Source organism: Lynx canadensis, chromosome A1 (genome assembly GCF_007474595.2).
Source record: "Lynx canadensis isolate LIC74 chromosome A1, mLynCan4.pri.v2, whole genome shotgun sequence".
NCBI classification, from domain to species: Eukaryota; Metazoa; Chordata; class Mammalia; order Carnivora; family Felidae; genus Lynx; species Lynx canadensis.
The window spans coordinates 1844805-1867356 of record NC_044303.2 but is presented as its reverse complement, the minus strand read 5'-3'; the positions used below and the strand labels follow the sequence as shown (position 1 = coordinate 1867356).

The window sequence follows — 22552 nt, the reverse complement described above, 5'->3', positions numbered from 1 at the left end:
TAGGTTATTGGATAAGCTGCCAAATCGTGTATTAGACCTTTAGAGGGAAAAATATACTCATTGATCTTATAGATCTCACCATAAAGAGTGATTTTCCTCTGCTTCAAATAGTGATAGGGAGCATTTTCTATAGATTCTTGTAAATACTGCTTAATCTTCTGATTCAAGCGAGGTTACTTGCTAGAAAATAAATTTGAGGTGAACAAACTAGAATGAGGATGGACTTTTTGTAGGTTAGTAACTGTGCAGGTGAAGTTATTCTGAAAACATTGTGCAAATGGAAAGTTATGTAAGTAGGTGCTGAACATTTCTTCCCCAAAAAAGATTTCAGTTACCAGCTTTTTGTTTAAGATACCCAACCCTGAATTTTTGAGAGGATATTAAATGCATACTAGAGTAAGTAATGTGGATCGTACTTCTGTGCTAATAACATTCTTATCAGTAAGAGTCTTATCTCTGACTGCATGAATTTAGCAGGTTACATTACAGACCTGAAAATGTGATGTTGTAGACACATTTTCTGTTATTTAAAATTATAACAGCAGTACTGGAAGATATTATTTTAAAATACAGCAACAGCACACAAATACATAGAATAACGAGTCTCTCTCTTCTTCCTTTCCCCACTCTCAGTCTGCCTCCTTAAGCAATCCATATTAAATTTGAATATACCTTTTTTCCTGTGCTTTTATAATACCCATTATATAGTTTTTCCTTTTTTATGTTAATGAGAATGCTATAAATATTCTTAATTTTAGAAATCTTGGAGATGCCTTCTGAATAGTAAAAAATTCAAGCTGCGCAGAAGGGTGTACAGGGGAACGTAAAAGTTCCCTAAGCTCCTGTTCCATCTCTTCAGACAGTTCTGTTTCTTGGGTGCGTGTATTAGAAATCTCTGAGCATAGGGACACCTGGGTGGCTCAGTCACTTGGGCGCCCGACTTCGGCTCAGGTCATGATCTCGCAGTTGGTGGTTCGAGTCCCGCGTCGGGTTCTGTGCTGACAGCTCAGAGCCTGGAGTCTGCTTCGGATTCTGTGTCTCCCTCTCTCTCTGCTCCTACCCCGATCACGCTCTGTATCTCTCTCTCCAAAATAAATAAACATTAAAAAAAAAATTAAATAATCTCTAGGCATATAAGAGCATACGTCATGTTTATTTTTTATTTTATTTTTTTGTTTCTTTTTCAACATGTAAACATTTATTTGTGGGTAATCATAAATCAATGGGACCAGCACAAGACTAACACAGCCTCTATAATGCTGATAGCAATTTTACGTTTGTAGATGCATCCAGCACGCAGGATGTGTAGAACTGGTAGGCCCCAGGGTTAACAGAATCACATCTAAACCTTGTAGCTGGGACCAAGGGGTGACAGGGACCATGTTCTGAGGCTGCATAACTCTTCCCTCCCACCTCTCCCCAAAGAAGGACACATATCATTTTTTAAATGTATTTTTAAAAAACGGATTGGGGTGCCTGGGGGGTGCAGTTGGTTGAGTGTCCAGCTCTTGTTTTCGGCTCAGGTCATGATCTCACGGTTCATGAGATTGAGCCCTGTGTTGGGTTCTGTGCTGACAGTGAATCCTGCTTGGGGTTCTCTCTCTCTCTCTCTCTCTCTCTCTCTCTCTCTCTCTCTGCCCCTCTATGCTCATGCGTGCATTAGTGCGCTCTCTCTCAAAATAAAAAAAGTATTTTTTTTTTACATCAGTGAAAATTGTACAATCCATATGTTCCTGTGCTTTTCTCTGTTCACTTCATTGTAAATGAATTTAAAAATTCTTTTTAATTGTAAATGAATTTTAAAGGAAGTTTGTTTCCATTTTGTGTGTGTGCATAAACAGATATAAAATGTAGGGTGTGTTTTGATTTTAGAGACATCCTAATGGAAAATGTATTCTTTTAATATTAATATCACATTCATTTGAATAATAAACCCAAAGAGTGCTTTATTTGTTTATATTCTTGAATTTCCTTGGTTTTGTTTTCCTGGCTCACTTGAGCTCTTAGGGATTGCCCTTCGCGAGTCTGCATAGCGCTGACATAAGAAGGTATGGAGTACATATGTTAACTGATACTTCATAGAAAAATAATTTACTGTATTTTTTTAAACCAAAATGGATTTAATAAATATAAATACAGCTTTCATTAGAGATTCATGACTGGTTTTCATGGTTTTTATTGTGGTGGAATCTAGTTACTATTTTGAAAGCATCTACAGGGGCGCCTGGGTGGCTCAGTCGGTTAAGCGGCTGACTTCAGCTCAGGTCACGATCTCGCGGTCCGTGAGTTCGAGCCCCGCGTCGGGCTCTGGGCTGATGGCTCGGAGCCTGGAGCCCGTTTCCGATTCTGTGTCTCCCTCTCTCTCTGCCCCTCCCCCGTTCATGCTCTGTCTCTTTCTGTCTCAAAAATAAAATAAAACGTTATAAAAAAAAAATTGAAAGCATCTACAAAATTGTAGTGCGATACCAAAAATTCTTATCTGATTCTCACATCAATCCTGTGAAGGAAATAGAAGAGATATGAAGCTTAATAAAGAAAATCTGAGATTCAGAGATGGCAAGTGATTTGCCTGTGGTCACAGAGCTACTTTGGATCTGGAATTAAGTCTCTGGCCACTCACCCATTCTGGAGCGTTTTTTCAGTATGTGTTTGCTAGGCATAATGCTCTGTGTGCTAAGGAGATAGGAGAAAGACCTGTCTAGAAAGGAGAGTATAGTCTAATGAGGGAGAAAGGCAAAACTATCAGCAGCTGATAAGTAACACAATGAAAGGCTAAAGTAGTGCTCTGTGAGAGTACAGAGGAGGGACAGCTGTCTCAGATTGAGGTGGGGACCTTGGGAAGGGCTCTTGGAACAGGTAATCCTTAAGCTGAGTTGTCAATGGCCGACAATTTGGAAGTTTCCAGTTGGATAGTGGTATCTCAGGTAGACCTACATTTGCATGAAGGTCTGAGAGAACCAAATGCCCTACTTCGGGAATATTTGAACATTTGTTTAACAGTTGGTGTTTCCTGAGCCCATCCTATGTATAAGTGCTTTTACTTTTTTCTGATCAGTGATGCACATGTCATAAATTTAAGAATTTTGATTGTAGCATTTACTTTTTTTATTGGAAAGATGCTTTATATTGAGTAAGCATTTTTATTTACTTCAGTTTTGTCTGCTGTGGCACTGGATATTGGAATACTGGCACTAGTATAATTCTTTTTTTTATATTAAATATAATTTATTGTCAAATTGGTTTCCGTACAAAACCCAGTGCTCATCCCATCACCCACTAATATAATTCTTTTTTTTAAAAAAAAAAACTAGTTAGTGGGGAATTTTTATTTAAAATTCAATTAAGTGTGTATTTTGCAGTTGGATTTGTGTTAAACCCCACTAATTGGAACATAGCCAGTGATCTGGAGAAATGTGAAAAGACCTTTGCAATCATAGATACCCCAAAGGCAGTTGATAAAGTTTAACAGCATTTTACGTCAAACTTAATAAACTAGGAATTGGGGGGGAAAGTACAATAAAAATAGTGGTGATATTCTTTTTTTTAGAGGTTTTTTTTTTTTTTAATGTTTATTTTTTGAGAGAGAGACAGAGTGCGAGCTGGGGAGGGGCAGAGAGAGAGGGACACACAGAATTCGAAGCAGTCTAACTGCTCATGAACCGTGAGATTATGACCTGAGCAGAAGTTGGACACTTAACTGACTGAGCCACCCACGCACCCCATGTATGCTAAACTTTTAAGAATGGCTGTCTAGAGAATGGGATTGGAAGTGGCAAGAGTCCTTTCTATGTTTCCATATAGGTTGAATTTTTTACAATATAAAACATTGAATCACATATAATTAATGTCATTCTGATAAGATTGAATATTGCATGTGTTTTTAAAATCTGTGACTGCCTTCTTGACTGTTCATTTTTTATCTCAAAGAAAACTAAAAGCTGTATCATGGCTCAAGGTGAATAAAATTTAATTTATAAGTCAGGCCATCCCATTTCTGCAGATGTGTTTAATGGGTGCTAGTTAAGCATAATCTTGCTAGCAAATAAAATTGGGCTTTGAAACACAAGTTCGGAAATAAAATCATTAAGAATTTCAGGACGGTGACAGCTGAGTGTCACATTAAGCCAGGGGCCCTGTTGAGGGTTGGACCCTGTGAGACTGCACAGGTCACACATCCAGGAAGCTGGCCTTTGGCTATAGCATGCTGGGCTTCAGGCCATCACATTTGATACGCTCCTTCCAGGCCCTTACGTGTATGTCTTCTCTTGGCTTGGAACACCCTTCTCCTTTTTCTGCCTAGTTAACGTTTAATTCTTCAGATCTTAATGTAGTTGTTTATTTTATCAAAGTAGCCTGACCACTCTTAGGGTACATTATTTTTTCATAGCTCCATCCACTTTAGTGATATTTATTACACCTGCCATTTTATGCTATTTATTTGATTATACAATTGACTACTGGATTGTAAGCTTCACGAGGACAGGGGTTCTGTTTATTTTTGCTTATCATTGACTCATGGTTGTGTCTGAACCACATTGCCTGGCATATAGTGAGCATTTGGTAATAATTTATGGGCTGAAATAATATGAACAGACTGCTGTAGGGGAAGGCAGATAACACAGGAGTAGGTTTCAGAGGCAGATTACCCAGGTTTGAATTGAGGTTTTTTTAGTGCTTGCTCTTTGCAAGGCTCTGAGTAAGTTTTGTCTTTTCGGCTTCTTAGAAACCTTCTTCTGCTTTTTCTCTGCATCAGCCATACTAGTTCTCTTTCAGTCTTTCTCCTGTTCTTCATTCTGCCTCAGGACCTTTCATATATCTTTCCCTCTGCCTAGAATATTCTTCACTTTCATCTAAGCCTTCAGGTCTCTCCATGGTCACTTTCTCAGGAAGGCCTTCTTCAGCTTCTCTGAAAGGTGAGACTTATGTGTCCTACTCTTAGATAACTGTGTAGTTCTTTCATAACACCTAGCACATTTGAGATTTTACATTCATTTGTGTGATTAACAAATAAATGTTGGTCTCCTTTGCTAGACTCTAATATGTGTTAGCTTGTTTGCACATAGTATTTGCTCAGTAATATTTGTTGAATGAAAAAAGTGTGTACAAATAAATGAGGAAGGGAGTACTTTGTGATGAGCCTAGGGAAGCAGGCAAGGGGCTGAGTTATCTTAAGGCCTTATTTGCCACAATAATTCAGCTTGAATGTCCCCAGTAGTGTGACTTGTCAGATCTGTGGTTCCATATGTGAAAATCTGACTGAGGGAAGCAATGTGAGGTAGGAAGACCAGTTAGGAGGCTGTTAAAATTGTGCAGCAAAGAGATGATGAGATTATAATCAAAAAGCTGGGAGGAGGGATGGGGGACATTAATATTCTAAAAAAGTGTTTAACGCCACAGTGACTCTTACGGTAAAGGAGAGTGAATATATATTTCGGTAAAGGAGAGTGAATATATATTTCGGGGAAGCTGGGAGTATCCTGCAATAGCTTATAGAAGCCCCAAATTTCTCAACTTTTTCCTTAGAAGTTAACAGAAATTTTATTGTGATTCATAATGTCTCTGTTTTAATATAAAATTATTTGACCTCACTCTGGATAAAATTAATAATGTTAGAAAGCTGGTCTGTCTTTATTCTGTGGTTTGTGGCTGGGCTAGAGGACTAATTAGATAACAGTAGTAGTGTGATAGTAAGCTACTTGGATGAGATATTAGAAAAGTCACCCTGTTGCTTTATTAGACACATGAGAAATTGTTGAAATTTAGAAATTGAGGGGCGCCTGGGTGGCGCAGTCGGTTAAGCGTCCGACTTCAGCCAGGTCACGATCTCGCGGTCCGTGAGTTCAAGCCCCGCGTCAGGCTCTGGGCTGATGGCTCGGAACCTGGAGCCTGTTTCCGATTCTGTGTCTCCCTCTCTCTCTGCCCCTCCCCCGTTCATGCTCTGTCTCTCTCTGTCCCAAAAATAAATTAAAAAAAAAAAAAAAGTTGAAAAAAAAAGAAATTGAGTATAACACAGCAGCTCTGGAGCCAGACTGTTTGGATTCTTCTTGGCTCTAACCTCCAAGTAGCTGTGCGACATCTGGCAAGTCAGTTAACCTCTGTGCATCTGTTTCTTCGTCTCTACAATAGAAAAATCGTAATATCTATCTCGTGCAGTTAATGTGAGAATTAAACGATTTCATTTACATTAAAAGGAAAGTGTTTAGGGTAATGCCTGGCACATGTACTTTAATGTATTGGATAGCACTGCATCAAAGCACATGAGTCAAGGTAAGCTTGTAAGTCAGCACTCGGGAAATAGTTGTTCAGTTGATTAAATTTCTTCTAGAGTAGTGCCGGCAGAACTTTCTGGGTTGATGGAAATGTTTTGTATCTGCACTCTCCAGTACAGTAGCGGCTGGTGACAGGTGGCCATCGAGCACTTGAAATGGGACTAGTGGCATGGAGGAGCTAAAATTTTAATTCATGTCAATAGCCACATGTGGTGGATAGTGACCTCCATATTGGGCAGCACACGTCTAGAGTGTGGCCCTGTGTCTCTTTGCGTTCTTCTGATTGGTAAATACCGATTCCAGGTTTCATGTAATTCTCCTAGGTTCTGTCATTACTTCTGGTTATGGCATTGCCACTGTTAAAATGCAGTAGGTGCTGATACTAGATGTCAGATGTTGTATCTTTAACAGGTTTTACCTTGTAATTCTGATCCTTGCTCTAGAATCATCAAAACAGATACTTTTGCAAACGTTGGTGGCACATTGATGAAGAGAAGGTGACCGTGTTCCTTTGCATCATAATTATAACTTTTTTAGGTTTGTAAACGCTAATTAGAATGATCAAGACAGTGAATTTTTCATCACCTTTGTATACACACCTGCCTTGTTACACTTGCCCACTTAACAAACTCCATCAAGCAATTTTTTATGCAGACCTCGTTAAAGAGTAAGAATAAAAAAAAGTGTCACATATCCTCTGAGCAGAACAAGTTGATCCATGTTCTCATTACGGAGTATTGGGTAATGAGGTGATTCTTGTGTAATGACTGACGGGATGAGGATACTATCATTTCCTTCTTGTTCTTGGAAGTATATAGTTCATTCATTGATTCTTGTGTTCTCTAGAAAACTAGGACAAGGTTTCTCATCTTTGCCACTGTTGACGTTTTGGGCTGGATAATTCTTGCTGTGGTGTGCTGTGTGCATCAGGTATTTTTAGCAGCATCCTTAACCCTGGTTCACTAGTTGCCAGTAGCACTTCCCAGTTGTGACAACAGAAGTGTCTCTAGACATTGCCAGACATCCCCTGGGGGATCAAAATTGCCTCAGTTGAGAACCAGTGATCTGGAACATTGTCATCTATAGACACAGGGTCTGAGATTTTTTTTTAAGTTTATATGTTTATTTTGAGAGTGCATACAAAGGGGCAGGGAGGGCAGAGAGAGAGGGAGAGAGAGAGAGAGAGAGAGAGAGAGAGAGTGAATCCCAAGCAGGCTCTGCACTGTCAGCACAGAGCGTGATGTGGGGCTTGGTCCTGTGAACCCTGAGATCATGACCTGAGCCGAGATCAAGTCCAGACGTTTAACCGACTGAGCCACCCAGGTGCTTCTGAGATTACATTTATATGATCAATTTTATCATCATTAATAGAGTCTGTCCATTAGAATTTTCTGCAGTGATAGGATTTTCTATATCTGTGTTGTCTAACGTGATAACCATTAGTAACACTTGGCTATTAAACACTAGAAATGTGGCCAGTGCACCTGAGGAATTAAATTTTTAATTTAATTTAATTTAAACTAATTTAAACAACTGAGTGTTGATTTATTTTGCTATTTATTTTCTATTGCATTACTTTTCTAGGCGATTTAATCATTTCTTACTTTTAAATTTTGTTCTTATTTTAGCCTTAACATAGTTGGGAATAATTGATGAGTTCTGATGACATAGTCCTTAGAATGGTGAAAGGACAAAATATTTCAAGATATTTAAAAATATGATTGCTGGGGCGCCTGGGTGTCTCAGTCGGTTAAGTGTCCGACTTCGGCTCAGGTCATGATCTCGCATCTTGTGATTCAAGCCCCACGTTAGGCTCTGGGCTGACAGCTCAGAGCGTAAAGCCTGCTTCGGATTCTGTGTCCCCCTCCCTCTCTTCCCCTCCCCTGCTCTCTTTCTCTCTCTCAAAAATAAACAAACATTAAAAAAAAGTAATAAAAATAAGATGGCTAAGATCCCATTATGAATCTTAGAAAAGGGTCTAGTAGGTTCATAAGTGACTTCAAATTAGAATGAGTTTGATTCTAATTTTTAAAAAGTAAATTTTCTATTTATTCTTTGAAATACCTCTAAGAGGGGCGCCTGGGTGGCTCCATCAGTTAAGCTTCTGACTCTTGATTTCAGCTAGGTCATGATCTCACAGTGTGTAAATTTGAGCCCTGCATGGAGCTCTGTGCTGACAGTGTGGAGCCTGCTTGGGATTCTGTCACTCCCTCTCTCTCTGCCTCTCTCCCACTCACACAGACTCTCTCTGTCACTTTCAAAATAAATAAACTAAAAAAAAAAAAATTGTTTTTAATACTGCTAAGAAGAAACAAAAATTACAAAATAGCCAGCATTACAAATAGTTCTTAAAAAAAAAAAAACAAACCAAAAACTTGCTTATTAAGGGCTCCTGAGTGGCTCCATAGGTTAAGCCTCCAGCTCTTTTTTTTTTTTTTAATTTTTTGTAAGTGGTTATTTATTTTTGAGAGAGAGAGACAGAGTGTAAGCGGGGGAGGGGAAGAGAGAGAGGGAGACTTCTAGGCTCTGAGCTGTCAGCACAGGGCCTGACGTGGGGCTCGAACCCACAAACCGTTAGGTCCCGACCTGAGCTGAAGTCAGATGCTTAACACTTAACTGGCTGAGCCACCCAGGTACCCAACTCTTGAGGTCAGCTCAGATCAGGATGTCACTGTTTGTGAGATCCAGTCCTGCATCGGGCCCTGCACTGGCAGCACGGGGCCTGCTTGGGACTCTTTCTCTCCCTCTCTCTCCGCCCCTCTCCCGCCCTCTTGCGGTCTTTCTCAAAAAAAAAAAAAAAAAAAAAAAAATTTTTAAAATAAAAAATAATTTAAAAAGAACGTTCTTTAAACAAAAAAATGAGTCCACAGGACCCTGATGGTATACTAACACTTGTGGATAGTTTAAGGGAATGCCTTTATTGTCTCCACATTAGTGTGATGTTTGTTATGGTTTTTTTGTGAATTCTTTTTATCTGGTTAAGGAAGTTTCCACTTATTCCTACTTTGTGAAAAGCTTAGCCATGGGTCTTATTAAACATGTTTCTGCATTTTTTGTGATGACATATCTTTCTCTTTTAATATGTTAATGTGGTAAAAGACATCAGTTTTCTTTTTTTTTTTTTTTTTTTTTAAATTTTTTTTTTCAACGTTTATTTATTTTTGCGACAGAGAGAGACAGAGCATGAACGGGGGAGGGGCAGAGAGAGAGGGAGACACAGAATCAGAAACAGGCTCCAGGCTCTGAGCCATCAGCCCAGAGCCCGACGCGGGGCTCGAACTCACGGACCGCGAGATCGTGACCTGGCTGAAGTCGGACGCTTAACCGACTGCGCCACCCAGGCGCCCCAAAGACATCAGTTTTCTAATGTTAACCCAGATTTGTAGTCCTGGGATAAACTAACTTGGTCACAGTGTACATTATTATTTTTATTTTTTTAAAATTCCATTGTTGTATTTAGTATGTGAACTCTCAAGATTTTTCCATCTCTGTTCATGGGTAAGGTTTGCCTGTAAGTTTCACGTTGTTCTCATCTGATTTTGGTTATCTGCATATTTATGATGATATGCTAACTAAAATGGGTCAAAGAGTGTTCTGTCTTTTGTATTCTCTGGACATTTGTGTTGGAGGATTGGAATGATTTATTCCCTGCTGTTTGGTAAAATCATCTGGATCAGGAACTTAAAGGAAAAACTATTTTAAACTGATTTGATTTATTTAATAGTTGCAGGACTGTTCAAGTTTTCTATTCTTTTTTTTTTTTTTTTTTTTAATGTTTACTTATTCTCAAGAGAGAGAGAGACAGAAAGAGACAGAGTGTGAGTGGGGGAGGGCCACAGAATCGGAAGCAGGCTCCAGGCTCTGAGCTGTCAGCATAGAGCCCGACGCGGGGCTCAAACTCACGAACTGTGAGGTCATGACCTGAGCCGAAGTCAGACACTTAACTGACTGAGCCACCAGGTGCGCCTCAAGTTTTCTATTCTCAAGTTCATTTTATTATATTTTTCTAGGAATTTGTCCATATCACATATGTTTTTATGTTTATCACTATACAGTTGTTTGTTATTTTTTCACTATCTCTTTATCGTTCAAGACCCAGGTAGTTACAAGCTTTTTTAATATTGCCTGTTTATAAATTGTGTTCTCCCTCCCTTGATTAATCTTGTTTTATTAATTTTATTAGTCATTCCACAGAAGCAACTTTTGTTTGCTTTATTTTTTATTTTTTATTTTTGCTTTTTTATCTTTATTGTACATATTGTATATATAATTTGTTTCATCATTTTCTACTCTCTAATATTGCCTTCATTGTGTTTTCTTTGCGTGGGTTCTGCTATGGTTTCTAAGTTCTTACATTGGAGGTTTAGCTTGTTGGTTTTAACCTTCTTAATTTCCAGTGCAAGCATTTAAAGCTATGCATTTTCCTCTTGCACTCAACGTGCATATCACAGATTTTTGCTACACCATATTTTGGGTCAAGGGTGGCTTAGTGGGTTAAGCATTTATTTACTCTTGATTTTGGCTCAGGCCATGATCTCACGGTTTCATGAGTTTGCAGGCTCCGTGCTGACAGGACAGAGCCTGTTTGGGATTCTTTCTGTCCCTCTGTCTCTGCTCCTCCTCTGCTCACGCTGTCTCTGTCTTTGTCAAAAATAAATAAATAAACTTAAAAACAACGAAGTATTTTTGGGGTCATTTTTAATGTTTTCCATTATTGTTTCTTTCATCTTTGAATTTTTCTAGTTTTTGTTTTTAGTCAGGTTCTAACTTAATTGCTTGGTGAGAATGTGTTACGTATGTATCGGTTACTTAAAATTTGTTAGAATATGCCTTATGGCCTAGAATATTCTCAGTTTTTGTTCAGCATATATTTGAAAAGAATGTGTGATATCCAGTTAAACATGCAAGTTATGTATGTCCCTTAAATTAAGCTTGTTAAATCTTTTTGTTTCCATAAGCTGGCAGTTACCGAGAGAGACATTAGTGGATTTGTTCGTAGTCCTCTCATTTTTGCTTAATTGATATTTCAGACTGTGTATTATTTACATACTACTTCAGTGAACCCTTTAATGATTATTAGATGACCCACTTCTCTTTAGTAACATTTTATCTTAAATTCTTTTTTTTTTTTAACATTTATTTTTGAGAGACAGAGAGACAGAGCAGGAGCAGGGGAGGGGCAGAGAGAGGGGGAGGCACAGAATCTGAAGCAGGCTCCAGGCTCTGAGCCGTCAGCACAGAGCCCTACATGGGGCTCGAACCCACGAACCATGGAGATCATGACCTGAGCTGAAGTCGGACCCTTAACCGACTGAGCTACCCAGGCACCCCTCTTAAATTCTGGGTTTTTTTTTCCTGCTGTTATCATAGTTATATCAATTTCATTAACTTCTTTTGATTAGAATTTGCTTGGTACGTCTTTTTCCAGCCTTGATTTTCAGCCTTTCTATGCCTTTGGTTTTTTTGTATGCATGAAGTTGGATTTTTTTAATCCAGCCTGACAATCTCAGTTTTTGTTTTTTTTTTTTTTTTAAATTTTTTTTTCAACATTTATTTATTTTTTGGGACAGAGAGAGACAGAGCATGAACGGGGGAGGGGCAGAGAGAGAGGGAGACACAGAATCGGAAGCAGGCTCCAGGCTCTGAGCCATCAGCCCAGAGCCCGACGCGGGGCTCGAACTCACGGACCGCGAGATCGTGACCTGGCTGAAGTCAGACGCTTAACCGACTGCGCCACCCAGGCGCCCCTCTCAGTTTTTTATCTACAGTTTAGTTTATCATATTTATTTGTGATTACTGATAAATTACATATTTTTGTTGTCTTTGTGTGTGTGTGGTTCTTCCTTTGCCTTCTTTGAGAATTCGATAATCTTTTGTTCCTCCTTCCATAGTTTGGGTGTCTAATGTGCATGTTCTTTATTTTCTATTTTTATTCTTTCATTGACCATGGCAGATGTTTTAGCATGTGTACTCCATTTAGTTTAAAGTTAATCTGTATATACTGTCTCAGAACAGTGCAAGAACTTACCACCTCTCCTGACTTACATGGTATATATTTTCCAGAATCTTAATCATCTTTTTTTTAATTAAGTTTATTTATTTTGAGAGAGAGAGAGAGAGAGAGAGACAGCGACAGCATAAGTGGGGGAGGGGCAGAGAGAGAGAGAGAGAGAGAGAGAGGGAGAAAGAGAATCCCAAGCAGCATCCACACTGCTAGCACAGAGCCCAGTGTGGGTCTGGAACTCAGGAACTGCAAGGTCATGACCCAAGCTGAAATCAAGAGTCAGACGCTTAACCGACTGAACCACCTGGGTGCCCCTTAATCACCTGTTTTAATTTCACAAATTAATCACTTAAACAATATCAGTATTTGCTTAGATTTATTCACATAGTTAATTTGTCTATAATCCTTTGCATTTAAGGCTTTCCATCCGGTATCATTTTCCTTCTTCAGAATTTCCTAAAGGAAGTGTGTGTTTCGGTAGTAAAAGTTTTTATTTGGAGGAACATATCTTCAGTTATATTTTAATCCTTGGAAGATGTTCCCTGGATCTACATTTCTAAGGTAATAGTTACTTTCCATCAGTACTCTGAAAATGTTATTTTGTTTTCTCTCTAATCTGGTTTCCCCTTAGGAAGTTGTACTTTTAGTCAGTTACTTCTTTGAAGGTAATCTTTTTTTCCTTTGGCTGCTTTTAAGATCTTTTGATTTTTGAATTCTTCAGTTTCACTGTGGTATCAGTAAGTAATACGATTTCTTTTTTATTCTGTTTGAATTCATTGGGTTTTTAGTGTTTCTCATCAGTTTTGGAATTTTACAAACTTACACATTTGGAATATTTCCTGGCATTTTCCTTTTTAATCTTTATTTTTCAAAGTTGTTGCCGGATGCTGTATCAGTCAAGATCTTGGCAGAGGAACACTCAAAGGGATAATTGAGGAGAGTTAGTGAAGGGACTGTTGACAAAGGTTGGGGAGGATACGGTGTAAGGGAACCACAGAGGATGGAGAAGTCATTGTGGGGGCCTGAATGGGCAGGGAGGGAGCGTGGAGAATGTGAGAGAGCTATAGCTGTAGGAGACAGCATCCTGACAGGCTTTTGGTGGAGAAAAGGAGCAGCTGGGGCTGGGGCAAGGAAGCCTGGAGGACACAGTTTCTATAGGTTAGCTTCCTGGGGCTTTCACCTTCACTTTGTTGTCCGAGACTCTTAGTATTTGTGCCTTTCTGCATTCTTCGTAATTTTTTGTCTTTTCAGTTTTCTCCTCAGTGTGTTTAATCTGCCTTTTAATCTCTCCATGGAGGTTTTGCCATTTTGGGGGGCATATTAATGTACAATAACATTCACAGATCTTGGGTGTCCAGTTTGACAAGTTTGGACAGTTGTATGTATATCCCTGTAACTACCCTCTAAAGAAGATTTATGTCTGTAAATACTTAAGTTTCTTTTGTTATGTTGATCCTAAGAGATGTTGTGTTATCTTGCTGCTTTTACTATTTTTAAGTATTGTAAAACCTTGGTTGGTGAGCATAATTCATTCTGGAAACATGCTTGTAATCCAGAGCACTTTTGTATCAAAGCAAATTTCCCCATAAGAAATAATGGAAACTCAGATGATTCGTTCCACAACCCCAAAATATTCATATAAAAGTGATTGCAATACTATAATATAATACAAAATAATAAAGACAGTACAAAATATAGGGGCGCCTGAGTGGCTCAGTCAATTGAGCGTCCGACTTTGGCTCAGGTCGTGATCTCACAGTCCATGAATTCAGGCCCCGCGTCAGGCTCTGTGCTGACAGCTCGGAGCCTGGAGCCGGCTTTGAATTCTGGGTCTCCCTCTCTCTCTGCTCCTCCCCCACTCATTCTCTGTCTCTGTCTCTGTCTCTGTCTCTGTCTCTCTCTGTCAAAAATAAATGAACATTAAAAAACATTAAAAAGAAAGTACAAAATATAAAGAAAAACAAATTAGCCCGCACTTACCTTTGAAAACCTTCGTGGCTGGTGTGAGGGAGACAAGGGAGGAGGGTTATTGTGTAGGACGACTTTGACTATCACTACCAGAATCACTGCTATCTGTTGGCTCAGTGGAATCTTTTTCTGCACGGGGCCATTGTATACACTCGCATGGATGTTGACTACAGCACAGTACTAATGCACTCTTGCCATGTACTGTATTTAACGTAACTGGCAATAAGGCAGCAGAGGAAAGGGTCTATATCTGCAGGCGCTTGACCTAGAATGAAGCAAAGCATACCTAAGCTTTCTCTTGTCTGGAAAAGCAAAGGACTGTTTATAGGTGCTTTGAAGTGACAAAAAATAGACTAGTGCCAGTTGTGGGCGCCTTCCAAGCGTTCTGAAAAATCACTGATTTCTGCCAAACACCGACACCTGAGAGCAAGCATCTGAGCGTGGGCGATGATCACCCACAATCCCACAGTGAGAGAGACAGACAGACAGACAGAGAGAAGAACCATTGACTCAGTATTGATACGTGACATTCGGCATCACATACTATTGGCACTGCAAGACATCACTTGTTTATCAAGTTAAGGTTTTTTAGAGATGTTTGCTCACTTTGGGGAACACTCAGAGAGCAAGTTACTCACAATCCAAGGTTTTACTGTACTTTCACATTGTTGTACAACCATCACTGCTGTCTCCAAAATTTTCCCATTATTCCATACTAAAACCGTATAACTCGTTAAATAATAACTCCTTATTTCTGCCCCACCCCACCCTAGGTAACCGCTTTTTACATTCTTTTTCTAGTTTATTTTAGGTACCTCATACAAGTGGAATCCTGTGGCATTTATCTTATGTCTGGCTTATTTGCCTTACAAAATGTGGCCAAGATTCATACCTGTTGTAGCATGTATCAAAAATTCATTCTTTCTTAAGGCTGGATATATGCCATTGTTTGTGTATATTTATTACCTTTTGTTCATTCATCAGTGGGTGGGGTTGTTCCATCTTTTTGGCTATTGGCAATAATACTGCTATGGATATTGGTGTGTGGTCTCTTTGAGCCCTGTTTTCAGTTCTTTTGAGTATCTTCCTAGATGTGGAGGGCTGTCTTGTGTGATAATTCTGTGTTTAATTTTGTGAGGAACTGTCATACTATCTCTCATAGTGGCTGCATTAAAAAAAAAATCTGCATGTTTTACATTACCACTAATAATGGACAAGGGTTCCAATTTCTCCACATCTTTGCTAACAATTGTTATTTCCTTTTCTTTCTTTTTTTTTTTCCTTTCTTTTCTATGTTAGTCATTCTCCTAGTAGATGTAAAGTAGAATGTCACTAGTTTTGATTTTCATTTCCCTCATGATTAGTGTGATGCTGGGAAGGAATCTTTATATTTGCTTACTGACCATTTGTATGTCTTCTTTGAAGGAATGTATATTCAAGTCCTTGCCCTTTTTAAATTGGGTTTTTTGTTTTTCTGCTGAGTTTTAGGAATCTTTATAGATTCTGGCTATTAATCTCTTATCAGATACATGATTGGTAAAAAATTTTTCCCAATCTGTGAATTGACTTTTAAAAAAAATTGTTTTTTTTAACATTTATTTATTTTTGAGAGACAGAGAGAGATAGAGAACGAGCAGGGGAGGAACAGAGAGAGAGGGAGACACAGAATCCGAAGCAGGCTCCAGGCTTTGAGCTGTCGGCACAGAGCCCGATATGGGGCTCGAACCCACGAACTGTGAGATCATGACCTGAGCTGAAGTCAGTCGCCCAACCAACTGAGCCACCCAGTCACCCCTCTGTGAATTGACTTTTTATTCTGCTGATAGTATCATTTGATATGTAAAAGATTTTATTTGATTAAGTCTGCTTCATGCATATTTAGGTTTTTTAAACATTTTGTATCATGTTTCTGAATATTTGTGAGTTTTGTTGATTTGATTCTTTAATGTGTGGTTCTGCAGACCCATGGTAGCTTGTTTCTTCATGTGTTTAAACATTTTTTTTTTTTTTTTTAATTTTTAATGTTTGTATTCATTTTTGAGACAGAGAGAGACAGAGCATGACGGGGGAGGGTCAGAGAGAGGGAGACACAGAATCCGAAACAGGCTCCAGGCTCTGAGCTGTCAGCACAGAGCCCGACGCGGGGCTCGAACTCACGGACCGCGAGATCATGACCTGAGACGAAGTCGGCCGCCTAACCGACTGAGCCACCCAGGCGCCCCTGTTTAAACATTTTTGAATATTAGCTCTTGGAAGTGTTTCTGGAAAAGTCTGAAGCCTGGATTATGGTGCATTACTCCAGGTGCCTTAGGTGCATGACCAACATAGGACTACTTTAAGTTTATTGGCTTGAAGTTTTGGGACCACATGGGTCCTGTTGAGATGAGGCAGGAAACCTATCTGAAGGCCTGTTCTTGGTTATCAGTTGTCTGAAGTAATGTTCCTTCTCATCTGTCACTAAGATCCAAACTAGCAAGTTGCTCTCTCCCTCTCTTCCTCCCTTTCTCCCTGTTTTTGTTTTTTAATGCTTTATGCTTACACTGAGGACCCCAGCTTTATGTGGAGGGGTGTCCTATTAGATCCCCACCTTAGGAGAGCCCTGACCATATATCTTATGTCTTCTGTACTGCTTGGGTAGCCATCAGAATGGAAACTCAAGGCCACCTGAAGTTGACAAATGTCTCTAGGGTAAATGCATGAGTGCCATTTTTTATCTTTGGATTCCTGCTTTGGTTTTTCTTTGTTTTTGTTTTTTGTTTCTTTAGCTTCTGAGGATTCCTTAATTTCTTGTAAGCTCAGCAATACATTTAAAAATGTAGAAGTATTTTATCCACATTATTTGATTTGATTTTAGCAGAAGAGTTGTTCTGGGTATCCAGTCAGGAGAGCTGTGAGGAATGGCTCATTTTAAAAAATGCACAAGTATGAGAACAGTACGGGTCATAACCATGATCTCATCTCCTGGGCTAGCAAATGTGAATGTAACCATTTTGCGTACAAACTTAAAAATAATCTATTGAAGCTGCCTTTGGGTCCCTTTTATAAGATTTTTTTTTAATATTTATTTTTGAGAGAAAGACCTGGGGAGGGGTAGAGACCGAGGAAGATCTCAGGCGGGCTCTGTGCTGACGGCAGAGAGCGAGCGCCACGCGAGGCTCAGACTCACGAACCGTGAGATCAGGACCTGAGCCAAAGTCAGACACTTAACTGAACCACTCAGATGCCCTGGATCCCTTTTAGGTACCATTCTCCAGACTCTGCTCCTTCATCTCTAAAGAGAAGCATGCTTTTAAAATGGTTGATCCTTGGGGCGCCCAGCTGGCTCAGTTGGTGGCGCACTCAACTCTTGATCTCAGGGTTGTGAGTTCGAGCCCCACTTTGGTTGTAGAGACTGCTAAAAAATAAATCTTTAAGACATTTTTTCAAAGGGGCACCTGAATGCCTCAGTCGGCTAAGCATCTGACTTCGGCTCAGATCATGATCTCACAGTTCGTGAATTCGAGCCCCGTGTCGGGCTGTGTGTTGACAGCTTGGAGCCTGGAGCCTGCTTCGGATTCTGTGTCTCCCTCTCTCTCTGCCCCTCCCCTGCTTGTGTGCTCGTGTACCCTCCCTTCTTCCCTCTCTCTCTCTCAAAAATAAATAAGCATTTTAAAAAATAATAAAAAAAACCAGTAAAGTAAAATTGTTTTTCCTCACCTTCCATGTGTTTACACTTTGTCCACAAAGGAAAATAAAAGTACCATACTTTTGAGTTTTTGAAGTTTTACCTAGATGATATGTTGTATAGGTTCAGTCATTTGCTTCACTCAGAATAATTTTCAGTTTAGCCACTTTGGTAAATGTCGCTGTAGTTTGGTCTTTAACTGTATGACTGTACTACGATATATTCCCTATTGATGGAATTCAAATTGCTACTCTTTTTTATTTGTCTGTTATGGCAGTGCTGAGGAACGTCTTTATGTGAGCTTTCTTTGTGTGGGGGGGAGGTTCTCTAGAGAATAAATGCCTAGAAGAGGACTTGTGCGTACCTTGCTGTTCAGGGCCATCAACTTTTTCTAGGTAATTCCAAAATTCCAAATTAATGTTCCATTTTTACATTGGAAAAATGCAGGCTTACAGCTATCTACAGTACTCCCAAACTTCTTAAACTCTTGTTTTTGTACTAATTTTTTTTTAATCTGCATCATTTTTCTTTCCCCCTCAGAAACAGTAGCTTACTGTTTTAATTGCATTTCAGTGGTTTCTAGTGAGGTTGAGTATGTTCTTAGGCTTATTAGCCATTTTTACTTTCTTCTCTGTGACTTGTCTAGCCTGTAGTTCATTGGCTATTTTTCTATTACATTGTGTAATTGGTTGGATTGGATTAAGCAGCATGTAACCCCAAAGTCCAGTAACATTGTCTTTTTGAAAAGGATTATTTTGGGGCGCCACCATATCCATTTCCAGGGGGCAGGAAAGAAGATCCATGGGCAAGAGAAAAATGTGTTTCAGCTGAATCAGCTGCCTTTAGGAAGTCCTGCCCCAAGCTTTGTTGATGTCTTATTGGCCAGAACTTAGTCCCTAGTCCCGCAGGGCACTAAGAAGTGTTATTCAGCGAGGCGCGGTGCCTCATACTCAAGTTCTTGACTGAGGAAGAAGAGGGGGAGCTGTCAGTTTCTGCTGTAAGTTGTCTTTTGTGGGAGTTTTTATGTTCTGAGTATTAGTCTTTTGTTAATTATATTCAGTGCAGTTATTACTGCCTCCCAATCTGTGTCTAGTCTTTCCACTTCCAGTTAATGTTGAGAAGGTTATACTTTTAATATAGTCAAATAAAAAGGATTTGTGCCTTTTATTGTTTAAAAAGTTCTTCCGTCCTCTGACATACTCTCCTATGTTTTCTTCTTAATATTCTGTTAAAAACTTTAAAAAATTTTTGCTTTTCATCTTTCACTCTTCCATTCCCCTAGAATTTATTATATGTATGATATGAATTAAATATCTGACCTTTTGTTTTTGCTTATAAATAGCCAACTTTCTGGTGCCGTTTGTTGTACAGTCTAACGTTTCCTCACTATTTTGTCGTATGTCCTGGGTCTGTTTCTGGGAAGTCTCTCTGCTCCCTTGTTTGTTTCTCCTGTTCTAATACTACTTTTAAAAAAATTATTACTGTGCCTTTGTAAGTGTTTATATCTGGCTCTGTAAGACTCGTATTCTTTCTTTTTTTAAAGTTTTTGTTTAAATTCCAGTCAGTTAACATACAGTGGAATATTAAGTTCAGGTGTACAGTCAGTGATTCAGCACTTCCTTATCACAAGTATTCGTTACAAGGGTGCTCCTTAATTTCCATCACCTATTTAACCCGTCCCTCCACCCTCCTCTCTTATTCTTTCCTCAGGTTTTTAATAGTTTTTTTCGAACCTAAAATTACTCATTTTATTCATTTATGACCTATAATATTTTAGTAGTTTCAGATGTACAATATAGTGACTCAGTATTTGTATATATTGTGAAATGATCACAATTAATGCCTGTTACCGTACGTAGCTACTGAATCTGTTTCTTATGATGACAACTATTAAGGTCTACTGTCTTTGTAACTTTCAAATACACGGTATGTTATTATGAATTGTAGTTACCATGCTATACATAACATCCTCTTGACTTATTTATTTTATACGTGGAAGTTTGTACCTTTTGACCCTCTTCACTCTGTCATCCCCCTCTTCCTTAGAACCCCCAGTCTGTTCTCTGTATCTAGGAGGAGCTTGGGGTGGGTCATGTTTTTTTTTGTTTTTGTTAGATTCCACATGGAAGTGAGATCTTTATAAGTGAGTATCTTTCTCTGTTTCACTTATTTCACTTAGTATAATGCTCTCAACATCCTTTTTTCTTACTTAATTTAACTCTTTTTGACCTTTTTCTTACATGTCTTAGGACCACCTTGTCACCTTCTGAAATGAACCTTATTGGGATTTAAAGTGGAATTGTATCAATTATTGTAGGTTAATTTGGGGAGACCCATATGTGTATTTTTAACTGCAGTTCTCACACCATTATGAGATGCATTCATTAGCATCATCAGCTGCTAGGGACCCTGACTTGCCTGGAGGTGTCTTTGCCTGGAAATTTCCTAACTATTGTGTGCTGCAGAGATGGGATTAGAAACCAGGTCGTTTTGATTTCGGTATCTTGTTCTTTTAATTAAAGGGGACTGTAAGATTGTTTGGAGGGATTTTTAAGGTAGGGTAAACCTGTTTGTAAGCAGAAAGCAGGGTGCCATTACTAAGTATAACTTTAAGAGAAGCTAAAGAGAGTGAGGGGGCGCCTGGATGGAGTGACTCTTGATTTCATCTTAGGTCAAGGACTTGTTCTTCATGGGTTTGAGCCCCGTGTCAGGCCCCGCCCGCACTGACAGCGTGGAGTCTGCTTGGGATTCTCTCTCCCCTTTCTCCCTCTCTCGCTCTCTGCCCTTCCCCTCATGCTCTCTCTCAAAAGTAAATAAACTTAAAAAAAGAAAGAGAGTGAGAAGAGATGAGGGAAGAAATGGGGTTGTATGTGAGGGGGAGCCAGGAGGGCAGGGATGGGAGGAGGATTTCGAGTTCAGAGAAGGTTGAGGGGAAGGGAGTATTTTGTTAAGAAATTGGAGAAGGTGATAGGGGAACCTTCCTTTTGAAGAGGAAGTCACTTAAAGGAGCTAATCATGCAAGAAGGCTTTCACTTTGGGAAAGTAAAAATAAGGTCATTTTGTGAGAGACTGGAGTAATGGGTGTCATGAGATGAGAGGTTTGAGAGGAAAATAGATTTGAAAAGACAGCTTTTGGGGATATGCTGTGAAATTGCAAGAGATTAATTAATTAGGGCACATCTTTCAAATTTGTTTAGCTGAAAAGGTCCAGTAACTGGAACTTACTCTTTGTGGAATACTATGAAATACTGCTATGATACATTAAAAAAATTTTTTTTTTAAATCTTTATTATTGAGAGAGAGGGGAGCAGAACATAAGCAGGGGCAGAACAGAGAGAGAGGGGAAGACACAGAATCTGAAGCAGGCTCCAGGCTCTGAACTGTCAGCACAGAGCCTGATGTGGGGCTCAAACTCAAGAACTGTGTGATCAAACTCATTAACTGTGGGATCACGACCTGAGCTGAAGTTGGACGCTTGACTGACTGAGCCCCCCAGGTGCCCCTGGTATGAAACATTTAAAGTAATAAAATATATTATTTTGTGTTACGGATTTAAATTTAGGTAGGAGCAGTGTTAAGTTCCAAAGGTTTAAAAGGAAAGGTTATAGAGAGGAAACTAAAAATTGAACAATTCGTATTTTTTTTTCATGTTTATTCATTTTTGAAAGACAGAGAGAGACAGAGCACAAGCAGGGGTGGGGCAGAGAGAGAGGGGGACACAGAATCAAAGCAGTTTCCAGACCCTGAGCTGTCGGCACAGAGCCCGATGCGGGGCTCAAACTCATGAACCGTGAGATCATGACCTGAGCCGAAGTCGGACGCTCAACCGACTGAGCCATCCAGGCGCCCCAAAATTGAACAATTCTTAACTTAAAATTTTCCGTGAATGAGTCAAAAACTACTGGCAAACATGTTTTTGGGTAGTACATCTGTGATTTTCTAATTTGAACATTAAACCATGCTCTCTCTCTAAAAGATGAGGGAGCCTGCTGGAAGCCGGAGGGTGCTGGGTCCCTGGGTAGTGCATGGAATTCCAGTTTTTCTTCCTCCTTTCTCTGTATATTGGGCTCAGAGATTTCACTGTGTCTCTATGTGAATATGGACAGTTAGCATTTACCAACATGTATCTGTCTACTTTCTCTTGTTTAAAAAAAAAAAAATCTTTAAAAAATGGGGTTATAGGAGGTCAGCAAAGTTTGAGACGTTTGGGTGGGTTCAGTGGGCATTTTGACAACGTGGCTTCTCCTTCGGCATGTTTAATTGTGATGTTTAATGGACATCCTTGCAGTTGAAGATGACACTTTTAAAATAAAAATTCTCTCCTAATGATGACTTAAGCCCTGCCACTCGCAGGGAGAATCAGCAGAACCTGTAGGCTCTTATTTGGAATTGACATTCTGTTGTAATTGTGTTCCTGTTTGTTTTTCCGTTTGCTTTTTGTTTCACCGGAAAGGAAAGATGCTCAGTTTTAAACGTCGAAAGTGTACAAGTGGCTTTGTTACAATACTAAATGTGTACACACGCACACAAAAAGGAAAGATGGGCGAGCGATTAGAGCGAAGAAAATTTTATTATGAGTTGTGTGGCATGACTTCCAAGTTTGTTTTCTACTTTTGTAGTTGTTTCCTATGTACAAGTCGTGCCTGA

At 39.4% G+C, this 22552-nt stretch overlaps 1 protein-coding gene across 3 annotated transcripts in view; it reads left to right on the top strand.

Moving 5' to 3' along the window:
* Positions 1-22552, top strand: part of XPO4 (exportin 4) — a 113857-nt gene that overhangs the window by 3023 nt on the left and 88282 nt on the right. The window lies entirely within an intron of this gene.